Genomic DNA, 17,787 nt, shown 5'->3' on the forward strand with positions numbered 1-17,787 from the left:
TTGCTTTGCTTCCTGGATTCTTTTTCTATGAAGGGAATTGATTATGGGAGAGAAGCAGACAGTTTTAGTGTTTGCTTTTAAATTAGAACTTCTTCAGTGCTTTATCCAGCAGCATATTTTCTTATCTTTCTGGAGCCAGTTAGGGGCACTGCTTAGACCTGAACCTTCAGCTTAGGAGATTTGGGACTCTATGTCTACTAATGATGGTTCTCTTGAATTCTCAAAGACCTGTGGCCAGCTGTCTGTATTTTTTTAAGTTGCCCATTTCTCTAATGCATCAACTTGCACATTGTTTGACTATATATTAATATTTAGAATTAGCTTCCCAATTCTTTTCGAGCAGCTATTTCGTATATTTTTGTCCAGCTCCTCTCCGATTTCCTTACAGGAGCTCTTCTGACAAGGAAATGTGGCTGTTACGTTTACTGGACCATCAACATCAGTGTTCTGATTAATCCTTGTTGATCTCTGGGATATGGAGACTATTACACCACTCACTAGTTACTCTAAGGAATATTTAGGTAAAGTTGTTCCTACTAGGAAGCTCTTGATACCACATTCATTATCTTGAGAGTGGGTCCCTTTTCTGGGGTTCTTAATTCTTGGAAAATTTGATGCTGTTTCAGCTGAAAAAACGAACCAGACTATTAAGGGAAGCTGGTTAAGAAACTGAAAAGTAATGGCAAGCTACATTGCATAATTGTGAGTTTCAGTTGTTCTGTATCAGTTGAATTTTTGTGCTTTTATTCCCCTGTGTATGTGGTGGTTCTATTTTTCTCCAATAAAACTTTTATTTTAAAAAGGTTTCTTGGGGAAGATCTTTAAACTCCAAATATTGTGAGAAAATCATAAAGCTAGAAAACAAAATCTTCCTGATGGCTTCCTTAATTCACATTTGACAGTTCACATTTGATGATTTTTATATCTTCTCTTTGTTATTTTGTTGGTAGTTTTGAGATACTGTGGAGGAGGCTATAGTAAAAAGATAGTAAAATTCCCAGCATTCTCAAAGTAGACAGTTATTGCCACTTCAGAAAAATCAAGCTCAAGTATAGACATTTTTTCAGTCAAACTTTCAAAGTCAGCAGTTTCATAATGTCAATATAGAAGTAGTTTAGGTTGAAGTTGGAAGAAGAGATGGTGCTAATTTTTTTTAGAGTGCCTGATACTCTGTTAATTGTTTCTGTTCTGGACAGCATACCGTCACAGATGTTACTTGATGTTTTCCTAACTCAGTTCCTGAGACATTTTCTGTAGACTTGAAGTCTCTACCACATGTGTGTTTGTACAGGAGAGGAAATGAGTTTATTCTATGTTGTCATGTGTATCTAAAGGACCGACAGGTTTATTTTCTATCTTAGTATCCATAAATCTTTTTTCTGTTTTTGAGACAAGAGTCTTGCTTTGTTTCCTAGGCTGGCCTTGAATTTGTGATCTTCCTGCCTTGGGCTCTTAAGTGCTGGGATTATAGCTGTGTGCTACCCTGTCTTGTTCCACACATCATTAGTTGTATGCTTTTTGTCTGTTTTAATGACCACACTGTTTAATGTTGCACATGGCAAAAATGTTGCATATTTCATTCTCTCATTCACATAAAATTGCCAAAACAGTTTAAGAAGAAGGACCCAAGGGTAATAGGACTTTGTGTAATTATAGTTTATAAATATCCTTTCTAAAGCTTTACTTGGAAGGCAGAGGCAGGTTGATCTCTTTGTCAGTTCCAGGCCAGCTAGGGCTGCATAGTGAAAGTTGTCTGAAAAACAGAAAAAAAAAAAAAAACACCCAACCCTCGTTTTACATTGGAATTATTATCTGGTTCGAATCATATACTTTGTTCAATTATTTTTTTTTCTTCCTGCTATTAGAATAAAGTGTATTTTTCCTTTTGAATGGACAAATTATCCACTTAGAGTTAAAATTTAGAAATAATGTCTAGCATAGTAAAAAAATTATTTTATAAAACTTTTTATTCGCTATAGAATATAAGAATGTATACTATTAGACACATTAGAACTTAATAGTTTTGCAAGCTACAAAACCATCTTTTCACCCTCTAATTCCTGTAATAACATCTCTCAACTTTCTTTTCAATTTTCTATTGTAAAATACACATAAAATTTACCATTCTAACCATTTTAAAATATCCAATTGAGACGTTGAGTGTGTTCAGTGTTGTGCAGTTATCACCCTGCAGTTTCGGAATGTTTCATCACCTCAGAAGGAAGCTCAGCGCCCATTATTGAGCAATTATTTTCCATTTCTCCTCTACCCAGCCCCCAGAAACCATTAACCCCTCTTCATCTGGATTTGCCTCCTTTAGATATCTTACATCACTGGAACTGTGACTTATGTTGGATTTCTTTCATTTAGCATGTTTTTCAAGGTTCATTCACATCAGGCATGCATTCCCTTTTATAACTGAATTACATATATATGTATGTACATACATATATATATATATGTTTTATAGATATACTATACTCTTTATTGAAAGTAATTAAGGTCTGGGTTGTTTCCACTTTTTAGGGATTGTATACACACTTGTTTAATTCCTTGTTTCACAATCTTTTGAGAGTATACACAGGATGAAATTGCTGAGATACATGGTGATTCTGTTCTGAACTTAAGAAGTCTTCAAATTACACTGCTGCTAGTAGCATCTGAGTTCCAATTTCTCTGCAGCCTCATCAATGTATGGTGTTCTCCATTGTCTTCTTATGGCCATCCAAGATGATGTGAAGTGGGTTCATGACATTTGAGAATTTTATTTAATAACTAAAAATTTGACATATCATCTTTTTGCCATTTGTAGCTTTTCTCTTAAATGTCTCCACACTGGCCATTTTCAAATAGGGTGTCTCTCTTGTTATTAAGTTATAAGACTTGTTCATATATTCAGATACTAGATTCTTATCAAATAGAATAGTTTGCTAATATTTTATCCAGTTAAAAGTTGTCTTCTCTATCCTTTGCACAAAGTATTTAATTTTTATTACATTTGTGTGTGGGTGTGGGTGTGCCATGGCACATATGGAAGTCAGAGGACACTTGTAAGAGCTCATTCTCGCCAGATGGTGGTGGTGCATACCTGCACACCTTTGATCCCAGCACTTGGGAGGCAGAGGAAGGTGGATCTCTGAATTTGAGAACAGCCTGGTCTACAGATCAAGTTCTAGGACAGCCAGGACTACATGGTGAAATTGTTTCCAAAACAACAACAAAAAAAGAGTTTGTTCTCTCTTACCTTGTAGATACCAGGGATTGAACTCAAGTTGTCAGGCTTGCCAAGTGCCGTTAACCTACTGAGATATCTCACCAGTCCAAGAGTATTTAATTTTAGTGAAGTTAAATTTATTACTCTACTACTTTTAGAGTAATAAATTTAACTTTTTTGTTGTTGCTTTTGGTATATCGAAGAAATGATTGGCAGATTTTTGTTCATTCAGGATTTTGTTTTGTTTTGAAACAGTTTCTCTGTGTGTCCCTGGCTGTCCTGGAACTTGCTCTATAGGCCAGGCTAGCCTTGAACTCAGAGATCCGCCTGCCTCTATTTCCTGAGTTCTGGGATAAAAGGAGTGTGTCATCACCACCTGGCTCATTTTTTTCTTTTTAGTGTTCAGTTTTTGGTTTGGTTTGGTTGGCTTGGTTTTTGTTTGTTTAGGTTTTTTGAGTCTTATCATGTAACCCTGTCTGGCCTGCCTCTACCTCTCAAGTACTGGGATTAAAGGTGTGCACTACTACACCCGTCAGAGTCTATGTGTTGAGTCATTATGCTAGTACTACACTATTTTGATTACTGTAGCTCTGTAATAGATTTAGTCAGGAGGTATGAGTTCCATCTTTGCTCTTCCTTTGCGAGATGATTTTATCTACTTGGGTCACTTGCAATTCTATGTGAACTTTAGCAGGAGTGTTTCTATTTCTGTAGAAAGGCTTTTGGAGGTTTTGATAAGAATGTCTTTGAAGAGTATTGCCATCTTAGTATTTTTAAGTCTCCTAATGACTATAAGATGTATATTTAGGTCTTTAAAATTTCAGTTAGATTTGTACTTCCCATGTAACGTTTTATGTTACTCCCTAAACATACCCAAATATTTTACTCTAATGCTCTTATGAATGAGATTATTTTCTGAACTTACACATGCATTGCCAGTCTATAACCATCTATAACTGATATTTTATATAATAGTTTTGTATCTTCCATTTTTTCATTGACTTGTTGGTGCTAATATATTTTGGTGGTTTTTATTTATAGCATCTTAACCATCTACAAAGAGTTTCTTTCTAGTTTGGGTGCTTTTTTCCTCTTGCCTGGCATGTAAGCCTAGTGTGTAACTGGAGCTTCTAATACAACTTTGAATAGAGTTGTGTCCAGTCAATAGCTTTGTAGGAACTTCATAAATACCCATTATGAGAATAGGAAGTTCCTTTTCAGTCCTAGTTTTTGGAGTTTTATTTTTATAAATAATTTATTCATATTTATATGTATGAGTGTTTGCTGGCATGTATACATGTGCCACATGTACATTCATGTTACCTGCAGAGGCTAGAGGAGGACATTGGATCTCCAGGAACTGGAGTTAGAGACAATTGTGAGCCATCATGTGGGTTCTGGGAATTGAACCCAAGGTCCTCTGCAAGAGCAGCCAGTGCTTTTAACCACCAAGCCATTTCTCCAACCCCTGGAGTTGATTTTTAATCATTAAACCATGTGGCACTTTATCAACTAGCTTTCCGTACTAGTTGAGATAATTGTATTTTCTTTCATTGTGTTAATGTGTACTACATTGAATTCCTTTTCATATGTGCAACGATTCTTCTACTCTTAGTAAAACACCACCTTTTTTGATGTGGATTTGCCTATAGTGTTGAGAATTTTTGCATAAGTGTTCATAAGAAATACTTGTCGGTGGTATTCTTTCTAAAAGTATTTTATGGTATTTGGTGCGGGTTGTGTACGTGCCAAGATACTTATATGGACCTTAGATGACAACTTACAGGAGTCCCCTTTCTTCCAATATGTGGGTCCCAGGGGTTGACCTCCACCAGTTTTGTACCTTTGTCTGCTGAGCCATCTCGGCAGCCCGTAGTGTGCTTACTGTATCTTTGATACCAGATAATACTGGCTTCATAATAGGAGCTACTGTTTATTCTTCTAATATTTGGAAGACATAGAAAAGAGTTGGCCGTTAAAAACTAATACCCTCCTTTAAATATGAATAGAATTTTTATATTGAGAAGCAGTATGATTCTGTACCTTTCTTTTGGTGAAGGCTTTTGGTTATTGATTAGGTTTCTCTTTTTCTTTTCTATTGGGGGCATTGTTTCTTTGTTAATATAGTTTCACAGAGCTAGCCTGGAACTCTGTAGCCCAGACTAACCTCAAACTTGAGGTAGTCCTGCCTCCATCTCTCTCCTGAGTGGTGAGGTTACATAAATGAGTCACTTGTGATTTTGCTTCAGCTGCTTGCTGATATGTTTCTATTAAAATGCTGTCTCGAAAAAAAAAAGCTTTTAACACTATTTTATTTCTTCATTTTGTGTGTGTGTGTGTGTGTGTGTGTGTGTGTGTATGTATGCAAATGTGTATGTGCGTACAACATTGTATGTGGAGATCAGAGGACAACTTGTAGGTGTTGGTTCTCCACCATGTGGATTCTGGGGCTCACACTCAGTTTGCCAGGTTTGGTGCCTAGAGCCTTTGCATTTTCTATTATATTCATTTTTCATATATTACCTCTCATATCTTTGTCTTTGAGTTTAATTATTTTCCTTCTGTTTTTGTTCTTTTGGGTGTGTGTGTCATCTATGTGTTCTTGTGTGTGCCAGCAGCAGAAATGTGTGTGTGTGTGTGTGTGTGTGTGTGTGTGTGTGTGTGTGTGTGTGTACACAAGTGGAGAACAGCAGTTAGTATTGGATATCTTTCTTTATTGCTCTTATTTTCTGAGACAGGCTTTCACTGCACCCAGAGCTCACCAATTCAGCAACACTGGCTGGCCAGCAAGCTTCAGAGCTTCTGGCTATGCCTGTCCAGCACTGGGACTATATGCATTCTCTGCCATGTCTAGCTTTTTACATGAGTTCAGGGAATTCAAACTCAGGTCGTCATGTTTGGACAGTAAGCACTTTACTGACGGAATCATCTCTACCTCACTCCCATTGTTTTGGTTCTTATATAAAACTACCTTGTTGATTTGAAATCTTGTGTAGTATAGGCATTTACAGTTAATAAATGTTTCTCAATACTTTTTTGCTGCATCCCATCAGTTTGCTCTGTTTGTTTTTGTTTTAAAATAATTTTTAGATTTGCTCATTGGTTTTTGGAAAAAATATGTTGTTTAATTTCCATATAGTGTGAATTTTCTAGTTTTCCTGTTAGCTGATTTCTAATTTCAAATTCTTTTTTTCATATTTAAGGAAATTTATTTAATTAAATTTGAGTGACACCTATTGTCAAATGCAGTTTAAATTTTTAGTTCATACTCTTTAAAATTTAATTTCAAATTCTTTAATTACATTTTTTGTGTGTGTGAAAGTGTCTATGTGTAGCCTTGGTTGACCTGGAACTCATTATGTTTTCCAGGCTGGCCTCAAAACCTTACAGAGATCTGCCTGCCTCTGCCTCCCAGTTGCTGGGATTGAAGGCATGTGTAACACCTTACATTACATTTTTATTAATTTATTTTTGATGTTATATGTATGTGTGGGCATGCATGTGTGATGGCCCATGCGTAGAGGTCAGAAGACAACTTGTAGGAGTCAGTTTTCTCCACCAAGTGGATCCTGAGGATCCATTTCAGGTTGTCAGTCTTGGAGGCAACCATTCATCTTCTGAGCCCTCCTGCTCGCCTTGATTTCTAATTTCACCTTGTGACAGAAGTACTGTGTTTCATTACATTCTTTGTAAACGTGAATCTCGTGTAGCCTAACAAATGATCTAGCCTAGAGAATGTTCTGTGGAGACTTGAGGAGAGCATCTGTACTGTTTTGAGTGGAGTGAGTATTCTGTTATGTCTGGGAAGGCAGATAGGTTTGAATCATTTCCATTCACTGTTTCCCTCCTCATCTTCTACCTGTAGGGCATTGGAGTCTTTGGAAATCTTCAGCTGCAGTTGCACACCATTCCTCCTTTCATTTCTACCAATTCTTGCTTCGTGTATTTTGGGATAGGTGTCTATGTTTATAATTATTCCATCCTTTTCATGGATAGACCCCTCACCTTATAATGTTGTTCCTTATGTAATGTAATATGTTTTTACTCACATTTTTTTTTTTTTTTTGGTTTTTCGAGACAGGGTTTTTCTGTGTAGCTTTGCGCCTTTCCTGGATCTCACTCTGTAAACAAGGCTGGCCTCGAACTCACAAAGATCCGCCTGCCTCTTCCTCCCAGGAGTGCTGGGATTACAGGCAAATTAGTAGATAAAAGGAAATTAGTAGAGATACCTTAGCTCTCGTCGATTTACAGTTTATGTTGTCTGTGCACCTACCCTTTCTTTTCATGATGTTTGTGTCTATAGACAGTCTATAGTTAGATTATAGTTAGATTATATTTTTAAATCCAGTTCCCCAGTCTCTCCTTTTCCAAATTAAAGTATTTACTTCTTTTACATTTAAAATAATTACTGATAAGAGGACTTTTTTTCATTTTTCCATTTTCTATAATGTCTTTTTTGTTCATTAACACCTTTAGTAGTGCAAAATAGATTTTGTTTGAGTACTGAAGAAATGGATACTGAACTTCTACATTGTACATTTGGTTTTAGGTTGAATGTATAGTTTAAATCGTAAACATCTAGAGGTATCAATATATAACTATTTTTTATAGGGATAAGAAAATAGTTTATTCTGAGCAGCATATAAATGACCATGACCAAGGGATATGAATTCATTATTCCCAGGAACTTCTTCCACTGTGGAAGAGGTTGTGTGACCTTTTGTAGTCACTGAACAAAAGAAATGTTAGAAATCAATTCACTTACTGAGTCCACTGGTGGGGGGCATCTAGTGGACTACAACTGAGCAGGGATGTCTCTTTAATAGGTTTCAGATGCCACAGCATTCTAAACTTCAGGGTTGGTGGAAATGAGAGGTCGCCATGCTTAATTGCACATTCCAGAGTTTTGCTTAGCAGTCCCCAGGCTGTTAAGCCAGATGGGGAGGTTGGTAGTAAATGGCTATTTAAAGGACCAAAAGGGCTGGGGAGATGGCTCAGTAAAGTGCTTGCCTTGCAAATGTGACACCCCAAATTTGATCCCTAATACCCCTTTTAGAAAGCTGGGAGTGGTGTTGCACTCCCAGCACTGGGAAGGTAAAGTGGTGGCCAGTCAGCCTAACCTACTTGATGAACTCCAGTCCAGTGAGAGACTGTCTCATTAAGGTTCGTGACACCTGAGGAAAGACACCCCAGGTGACCTGACCTGTCTTCCACATGCACATACAAATAAAGGAGAACTGAAGGTGGTCCCTGATACTAGCTCTCAATCTGCAGTATTACACCTCTCCGTGGCCCTAGTGTTATAGTCACACAAAATAATCTGCAGGACTAATGTTGTTTCTTCAGAGAACTTATACTCAAACCCGTAAACGCAGGTAGAAGGGGAAGTTGTGGGATCAGCATCACTTTGGATGCTGACAAGCCTGCAGCAAACTCAACAGCCATTTACCAAGGCATGCGTGCTGAACTTGCAGTGTTCCAATTCGAGGGCTGAATAAACAAACCAACAGTATTCTTACTTAATGAGGATTGCCAAAGCCATGTGAACTTGGAAAGCATTTGGGTTATTTCGTGCACTTCTGAGAAAATAGTGTGTTTTGCTTTGAGACAATTGAATAGGGTTCATTTACCAGTCAGGTAGAAAATACAACACATGCAGATGCAGAGGTCTAACAGGCTTCTTCTAAAACTTTCAGGCAGGTGTTAGGTGCTATAATACAAGCCACAGTAGTTAGGAAAAGAATAGCTGAATCTTAAATTGCTTCTAGCCACAGAAGTTCATATGACTAATGCTTTTTATCTACGTTTGTGAGAAAAAAAATTGCTCAGTTTTCAAAAAATAAAAAAGTTTTGCCCTTCTGATGAGTATTATCCCCTACAGGGAGTTTGGGGGCCCTGTCTGTGGATTACTATTGGTAAGTCTTAGGAAGGATCTAGACTAAATTTCTTAGGAGTGACCAAGGAGCTCTAACAGCTGCCAGAATGTCTCCACATACTGTCAGGTGGATAGCATGTGTTGTTTATTTCTGATTTTTTTTTCTTTACAGCTCCAGGTAGTTTGAATGGTGCCCAAGTCTTTTGCAAGCCACAGAGCCCAAAGTTAAAATGACTGGAGAGTTGAAGTGGGGAGGAGTGAGCAAGAGGGATGGTGGAGGTATTGGAGATTCAGAGGGGGGTACATGGGGATCCAGGAGAACAGAATTGAAGATTGAAACGTGCAGAAAGGAAAATCGGAGTCAGGCTGAAGGAAAAACTCTCATGGGAATTAGTTTGGAGAGAGCTCAAGTTTCCTGAAGGAGTTGCTGATGTTTCACATCATATTATAAGTGTACCCACAAAATTGTGGCAATGTTGGCAGAACAGTGTATAGTGGTTCAAGAGGAGTGTGGGGGCCGGGTGTGTATGGAGTTCTCTGGTACTTACGTAGCACGTATGAACTCCTGAGTTTGATCCCCAGTATGGAGGGAGGTTTCGGTTAATTGATAATGTTCTCATTCGAGGGACATTCAGAGCACGAAGTTGCTGTAATCTCTGTACTTGGAAGATGAGGCGAAACTCAGGAGTGGATGCCAACCCAAGCTGCAGAGTGAGACCCTGTGTCAGAGCAACAACAGAAGCATTTCTAGCAGTAGTGAATTTCGTTGAAAACTAGATACACCTGTCAACTGACTGATAAACCGACCAGCATTTCAGAATGCAAGAGGAATCTCTACAAAGGGTACAAAAATGTCCTGCCAAATTTCCTGAGCTACTTCCAAAGAAGGAAGAGACTCGCAGTAGTCAATAGGATGCTAGCTGAAAGTGGTCATGACTCATATTTCTGTCTGACCTTTCAGTATTACACAGGCCTGATAACCTGTGTGCCTCGATACAAAGCCACATAAACTCTCAGGACACAAAATGAGAAAAAAAGAAAAGGAATGGTTATTTCTGGGTAGGGAACAATTTAATGGTTTCTTCTTCCAAACCAAGGAATTAACTTTTACCAATTTTTTCTACTGCTAATCTATAGTTGGGAAGGAAGAAGCAATATATTTTTTGCTGTCCCTAAGACAGACAAAAACATGGTCTCACTGTGAGACCAGGACAGTCTCCAGGCTGTCCTGGAACTCACTATTTGTACCTAGCGTCCTTCTCTCCTTGTTCTCTTGCACTTCCTCTTCTTTTCCTCCCAGATTTCTCCTTCTATTTATTCTCTCCGCCTGCTAGCCCCACCTATCCTTTCTGACTGCCTTGCTATTGACTGATCAGCTCTTTATTAGACCGTCAGGTGTTTTAGACGTCAAAGTTACACAGCTTCACAGTGTTAAATGCAACATAAAAGAATGCAACACATCTTTGCATCATTAAATGCCCACAGCAAACAAATGTAATACATCTTAAAATAATATTCTACAATAAAGTATATGCAGAGGACCTAGTTGAGACCCATGCAGGGTCCACTTCAGTCTCTGAAACCCATCAACCCACCCACAAAACCTTTGACCTGCAAATTGTCCTCCCTGCAAGATGTGTTGGGGAAATGGTGGCACAGAACTTGTGGGAGTGGTCAACCAATGACTGGTCCAACTTGAGGCCACCAGAGGGATCCCAAACCTAACACGGTCTGGATAGCCCAGAGACCAAGGATAGAACCAAACATGGCTGTCTCGCCACCCCCCCAAACACAAAGTCAATTAAATTATTCCTAATGATAGTCTGGTTTTGCCTTCTTAACAAGCACAGTAAGCAGAGATCTAAGTGGGCAGTGTTTGATAATAATTTTGACCTCTTAACCCCTGCTAGTATTCCCAGGACTCTGGCAACTTCTAGAGTGAATAGGATGCCCCACAGATGCCATTGTCAACACATAAAACTATAGAGCAATAAAAATAGTATTCTCTCTACTCTTCATAGACTGAGCCTTGCCATGCAGAGTCCACTATTCGGCTGAACTGAAACTTGTGATCCTCCTCCCTCTGCCTAGGAATACAGGAGTGCACCCCCATACCTGTCTTACCCTTTATAGTTCATGTTTGGGTGGATTCTTGTAATAGCCAATTTGCAAGGGAAAAACCTAAGTAATAGTTTGTGTGTCTATTGCATACCTGGAGATACCTAGGGAAAGAAAGATAAGGCACTTTCTCCTCCCTTCTTGGTCACTTGCTTTGTAGAATTCTATTTTGGTTAATTTATGTTCCTGTGTATCTTCTAGCTATTTTTTTTAACAAGATTTAATTCGCTTTATTTTTCTTGTATAAAAACACCATTTGGTAACCACAGCTGGAGCCTGAGTCCTCTGAATTGAGTCTCTGGTGTGGGTTTTCACAAGATGGTCAGTGAATTCCTGGTAAGGAGACTTAATGAATAGTCTCTTTCCAGAGGTCAGGGGTCAAGTAGTTGTAGGTCTTGGAGATGGCATCAAAGGAGACTGTATTAGTCAAGGTTCTCTAGAGGAACATATCTAATAGAATGAATATAATATATACATATATATATTACATATTCACTCTATATAGAATATATAAAGAAGATTTATAATATACAATTTATTATTACTGTAATTAATGGGGCAATTCCACGTAATTTATCTGGTAATCAAGAGAGGTTTATTTCTGGGATAACTTACATTCATCCAATAGGGGTTGGTTATAGGATCAGGGAGAGATGAGGTACCATCCAGCAGAGAACTCTGGCTTGGTGTCCATCCAGCTTCCAGGACCACGAGGTATCCAGAAGGGGCTAAGGGGCTCCCTCTCAGCCACACCCCAGGGGCAGGTCATAGGCAGGTGTGGCAGTTACCTGCTGTCAATCTAGGAGCAGTGTTTCAAGATCAAAGCTGGAACAGCTACCCACTACAATTTATATTATGTTTAAAATAATATAAATATTTATTATATATGCTAATATTTTATATTTATTTAATATTATATATAGGGGATTTATTAGAATGGCTTACAGCCTGTGGTTCAGCTAGTTCAACAATGGCTGTGTTAGTAGACATTCTTCCTCTTCAAAGTTATTTTCACAAAGTTCATTTATTAAAATTGTCTCAGGATGTTGTCCAGGCTAGCCTCCTGTGATCACACGTACATCTAGCTTCTGAGTGCTAAAATTACAGATGGTGCCCACCAAGTCTAACAATCAGGAACTTTTACCTTTATACATTATGTGCCTGCTAATATATAGAGAAACCCTTTCTCACAGTTGAATTTAATTTTATTTTTTGGTTGTTGTGTAGACAGGCTCTCTATAGCTTAGATTGCCTTTAACTTGCAACAGTCTTGCCTCAGCCTCTTGAGTGATAGGACTACAGTTATGAACCACCATATTTGGTTTCATGGTTTTTTTTTTTTGAGGTGTGTGTGTGTGTGTGTGTGTGTGTGTGTGTGTGTGTGTGTGTGTGTGTATGGGTGTTTTGGCTGGCATGTACGTCTGTCTGTGTACCACATGCATGCCTGGTGTACACAGAGGCCAGAAGAGGGCTTCAAATTCCCTGGAACTGGAATTATAAGTAGTTGTTAGTCATCATGTAGGTGCTATGACTTGAACTCAGGTCCTCCAGAAGAGCAATGCGTGCTTTTAACTGCTGAGCCAACTCTCTAGTCACAAGAAGTTCATGTTTCTTAATCAATCCAAAACATAACAAGGCACTCTTAAGTTGGAAGTAATATTGTTGTTGGTTTTTGTTCTTTTGGGGGGCCCACCACCCAGCTCTCAAATAAATCACATACAGAGGCTTATTCTTAATTATAAATCCACAGCCTTAACTTGGCTTGTTTCTTGCCAGCTTTTCTTAAATTAACCCATCTGTCTTTTGCCTCTGGGCTTTTATCTTTCTCTCTTTCTGTATACCTTTCTTTATTTCTCCATTGTTGTGTAGCTGGGTAGCTGGCCCCCAATGTCCTCCTCCTTCTCTGGCTCCTTCTTCCTCTTTTTCCAGATTTCTCTTTCTATTTATTCTCTCTGCCTGCCAGCCCTGCCTATCCTTTCTCCTGCCTTGCTATTGGCTGTTCAGTTCTTTATTAGGCCATCAGGTATTTTAGACAGGCACAGTAACACAGCTTCACATAGTTAAACATATACAACATAAAAGTCACATACCTTAAAACAATATTCTACAACATAGTATAAATATCAAAGTAAGTTGATTTAAGGTACCCAACTTTTTATTGATTAAAACCCCCTCCCCCACCCTGTGTGTGTTCTTGTACGTTGGTATATATCAGAATTTTTGTTTTAGATCAAGCATAAATAGTATAATAGCATACACCTGTAATTCTAGCACTTGGGGGGTGGAGGAGGACCAGGAATGTGAGGTCATCTTCAGCTACACAGCATTTGAGTCCAGTCTGGGCTCCGTGAAACCCTGCTTCAGAAAACAAACAAACAAAAAACTGACCGGTTTTTGTAAACTGCTGTATAAATAGGGTCAAGGGCTACATAATGGGAGGAATTCACTGAGTTTGTTGCTGTATTATGGATGTGGATCTTCAAAAAGTATTTGTCCTGCCTCTCAAATTCAAGCTATTACAATAGCAGTCTTCAGAGACCCTGATGACTGTAGTGTCATAAATAATTGCAGAGGGCTGGCCGTCCAGGCTGCGTCCACCCGCAAACACAGGTCTCTCGCCGCTCGCTCTTCACCTCTTCACGCACGCCGCCAGTTCGCCATGGATGCGGATATCTCTGCACTCGTTGACAACGGCTTCGCAGGCGTTGATGCTCCCCCAGGCTGTCTTCCCCTCCCTCCCTCGTGGGCCACCCTAGGCACCATGGCGTGATGGTGAGCATGGGCCAGAAGGACTCCTACGTGGGTAATGAGACCCAGAGCAAGAGTGGCAATTCTGACCCTGCATTACCCTATTGAACACAGCATTGTCGCCAACTGGGACGATGTGGAGAAGATCTGGCACTACATCTTCTACAACCAGCTGCATGTGGCCCCTGAGGAGTACCCTGTGCTGTTTATCGAGGCTCCCTTAAACCCCAAGGTCAACCGTGAAAAGATGATCCAGATCATGTTTGAGACCTTCAACACCCCAGCCATGTACGTAGCCATTCAGGCTGTGATGTCCCTGTATGCCTCTGTTGGAACCACTGGCATTGTGATGGACTCCGGAGATGGGGTCACCCACACTGTGCCCATCTATGAGGGCTACGCTCTCCCTCGTGCCAGCCTGCGTCTGGACCTGGCTGGCCCGGACCTGACAGACTACCTCATGAAGATCCTAAGTGTGCGTTCCTACAGCTTCACCACCACAGCCAAGAGGGAAATCATACGTGACATCAAAGAGAAGCTGTACTATGTTGCCCTATACTTCGAGCAAGAGATGGCCACTGCTGCATCCTTTTCCTCCTTGGAGAAGAGCTACGAGCTGCCCGATGGCCAGGGCATCACTATTGGCAATGAGCGGTTCCCCTGCCCTGAGGCTCCTTTCCAGCCTTCCTTCCTAGGTATGGAATCTTGTGGTATCCAAGAAACTACATTCAATTCCGTCATGAAGTGTGACATCGACATCCGCAAAGACCTCTATGTCAACACAGTGCTGTCTGGTGGTACCACCATGTATCCAGGCATTGCAGATCGAATGCAGAAGGAGATCACTGCTCTGGCTCCCAGCACCGTGAAGATCAAGATCATTGCTCCTCTTGAGCGCCAAGTACTCTGTGTGGATCGGTGGCTCCACCTTGGCCTCACTTCCCACCTTCCAGCGGATGTGGGTCAGCAAGCAGGAATACTATGAGTCTGGCCCTTCCGTCATGCACTGCAAATGCTTCTAGGCGGACTGTTACTAAGCGCTGCGTTTTACACCCTTTCTTTGACAAAACCTAACTTGCGCAGAAAAAAAAAATGAGACAACATTGGCATGGCTTTGTTTTTTGGTTTTTTTGGGGGGGGTTTTGTTGTTGTTAAGGGAAGAGGGGGTAGGCCCTGTCTCAATTTAGTATGCCAGGCTTTGTTGACTACCCAAGGGAGGCCTTACCCCCTCTGAGGAGTGGATGGGGCTGGGATTGGGGTGGGGGGGGGGAGAAGGGGAGAAAGGATGTGGGGACCTGCCCCACCGGGAACTTAGGTCACCTGTGAAGAGGTGGCCTGGAACCGAGGAAAGGTAAGTGTTTGCCAACACAGCAAGGAATCAAATCAAGCAAGAACTCGTTTATTAATAAGCAGTAAGCCTCTTTTATACCAGAAAACCTCAGACCCCTAGGAGCGGGTGAAGGAACCAACCAATCATTTTAAAGATCACCCTATTTGCAAGTTGCTTATGCCCTGACATCATCTAAATAACTTGAGCTAACTTCCTTCCTCACCATTTGTCTCTAATCTCCATACAAACAACCCAAGTTAACTTCCTCTCCACATCATCCTTTGTATCTTTGCTCGTAAACAGCTTAAAGCTTAAGCTCTATTTGTCTAAATTTCTCTCGGCACCCTCTTTGCGCCCATGTATGCCCACAAGAGGAACTGCGGTTGGTATATAAAATGAAAAAAAAATTTAAATAAAAATTTAAGAAAGTTTTGTTTTGTTTTGGCGCTTTTGACTCAGGATTTAAAAACTGGAACTGTGAAGTCTGTTGGAGCAAGCGTCCCCCAAAGTTGTACGATGTGGCTGAAGACTTTGATTGTACATTGTTTTGTTTTGTTTTTTCTTTTTTAATAGTCATTCTAAGTATCCATGAGATATATGGCTATATACAGGAAGTCCCTCACTCTCCCAAAAGCCATCTCATTCCCTGGAGGAGGGTGGCCGAGTTCACACCCCGAGTCCACACCGGGGAGGTGACAACATTGCTTCTGTGTAAATTATGTACTGCAATTTTTAAAAAATCTTCCACCTTAATACTTTTTAAAAAAATTTTTTTTGAATGGTTAGCCACTGTAGTCCTCCTTTTCTTGCCCACCCAACTTGATGTATGAAGGCTTTGGTCTCCCTGGGAGTGGGTTGAGGTGTTGAGGCAGCCAGGGCTTGCCTGTACACTGACTTGAGACCAGTTTAATAAAGGTGCACCTTACAGACAAACAAATAAATAAATAATTGCAGAGACTTCTGGGTGGGTAGGGTGGCACATGCCTTTAATCCCAGCAACAGGGACATAAACATGGCAGAACTTGAGAACAGAGGCAGAACAGAGTTCGAGGCCAGCCTGGTCAACATGGAGAGTTCCAGGCTAGCCAAAGCTACATAGTGAGACCCTGTCTCAAGAGAACAAGAAAGACCATTAAAAAGAAATGTCTCAAAGTGGGTTGGAAGTATATCCCAGAGCTGGAGCACAAGGTTGGGGCTGGGAGAAAGGATATGAATATTTATGCCAGCCACACTGCCAGGACCCGGGAGGCCAGCGGGAGCACGCCTGAGCTGGTCTCCACTCCACTCCAACCCGCAGCTTAGATGAGAAGATGGGCAGTGGGGTACAATGATGGGGAGCTATGGACACTTGAAGGAAATCCACCCAACCCAGGCTTGGAGAGCAGAGACTTCCCGGAGGACTAGAAGCCAGTCAAAGACAAGCGGAAAAGGTCCTGCACAGGGAAAACGGCCTGTTCACAGAACGGAGTGAGAAAAGCTGGAGAGGTGGATGGGAGCGTGGGTGTGTGTGTGTGGAGGGGGGGCGCTTTGTGAAGCTGGGAAGAGGTAAACACCACTTCAGTGCTCTGGAGGGAGGGAGATCTTCGGAGTCTCGCCTGTCTCTCCTACATGGAACTAGTAGGAACTTGGACAAACCATCTTTGAGTATAAGCCCCAGTTTACTAACAAAATGAGGACAGTACTCTAAGGATGCCAATATTATAGGTTTGTATTAGATAGAGGACATTAAATACCTAATGTATCTGCTCAATAAGCAATTATTTCTACATTATTTCCTCTTATATGAAGCTGACATTTTAACTGTTAGATACTTGGTCTCACATATGATATGTATGTTTGTAATTATAATATACCATTGTTTACATGTTATGTACAACCACGTGCCACTTCACTAACTGTTGTGTTGACCTTATTACTCATACATTTAAGACTTTTTCATTTTTTTCTTTTTAATCTTAGTTTGTTGGCTAAGAAAAAGACATTTTATATATTGTTATAATCCTATATGGCCTCCCTTTATTTTTGTAATTTGCTACCCTCGGCTTTAATACATTAAACACTACCATGCTGCCACAGAGACATTCTTCCCTCTTCTTCATTCTCTTTGAAACTTTCTGATTCTTGGTTCTTTCTGCTTAGACTCTATAATTGCCACCACTTAGAAAATTGCACCCTCTGGTGGTAATTTCTAGTCACTACAAGCAAGACACCATTCTTTTGTTTCTGGGGCCTGTAGGTTCTTGCCTGAAGCTTTTTTTTTTTTTTTTTTTTTTTTAATGTATGTGGGTGTTTTACCTGCATGTAGGCATATGCCTGGTGCCTGTGGAGACCATAAGTGTGTATCGGATTCCTGGACCTGGATTTATGGATGGTTATGAGCCGCCATTTGGGTCCTCTGGAAGAGCAGTCAGTGCTCCTAAGGGCTAAGCCAGATCTTCCAAATCCTGCCTAAAGTTTTTTAAGCAAAGACCCTTTTTTTAAATATACATTGCTGTGGGATGT

The 17,787-nt window shown here is 40.3% G+C and overlaps 1 pseudogene across 1 annotated transcript; it reads left to right on the forward strand.

Moving 5' to 3' along the window:
* Positions 1-789: 789 nt before the first annotated feature.
* Positions 790-15,783, forward strand: LOC143271045 (actin, cytoplasmic 1 pseudogene; annotated as a pseudogene). The gene has a single exon (XR_013048319.1). The product of XR_013048319.1 is annotated as an actin, cytoplasmic 1 pseudogene (transcript).
* The last annotated feature ends 2,004 nt before the right edge of the window (positions 15,784-17,787 follow it).

The sequence above is a fragment of the Peromyscus maniculatus genome, chromosome X (genome assembly GCF_049852395.1).
Source record: "Peromyscus maniculatus bairdii isolate BWxNUB_F1_BW_parent chromosome X, HU_Pman_BW_mat_3.1, whole genome shotgun sequence".
Taxonomy (NCBI): Eukaryota; Metazoa; Chordata; class Mammalia; order Rodentia; family Cricetidae; genus Peromyscus; species Peromyscus maniculatus.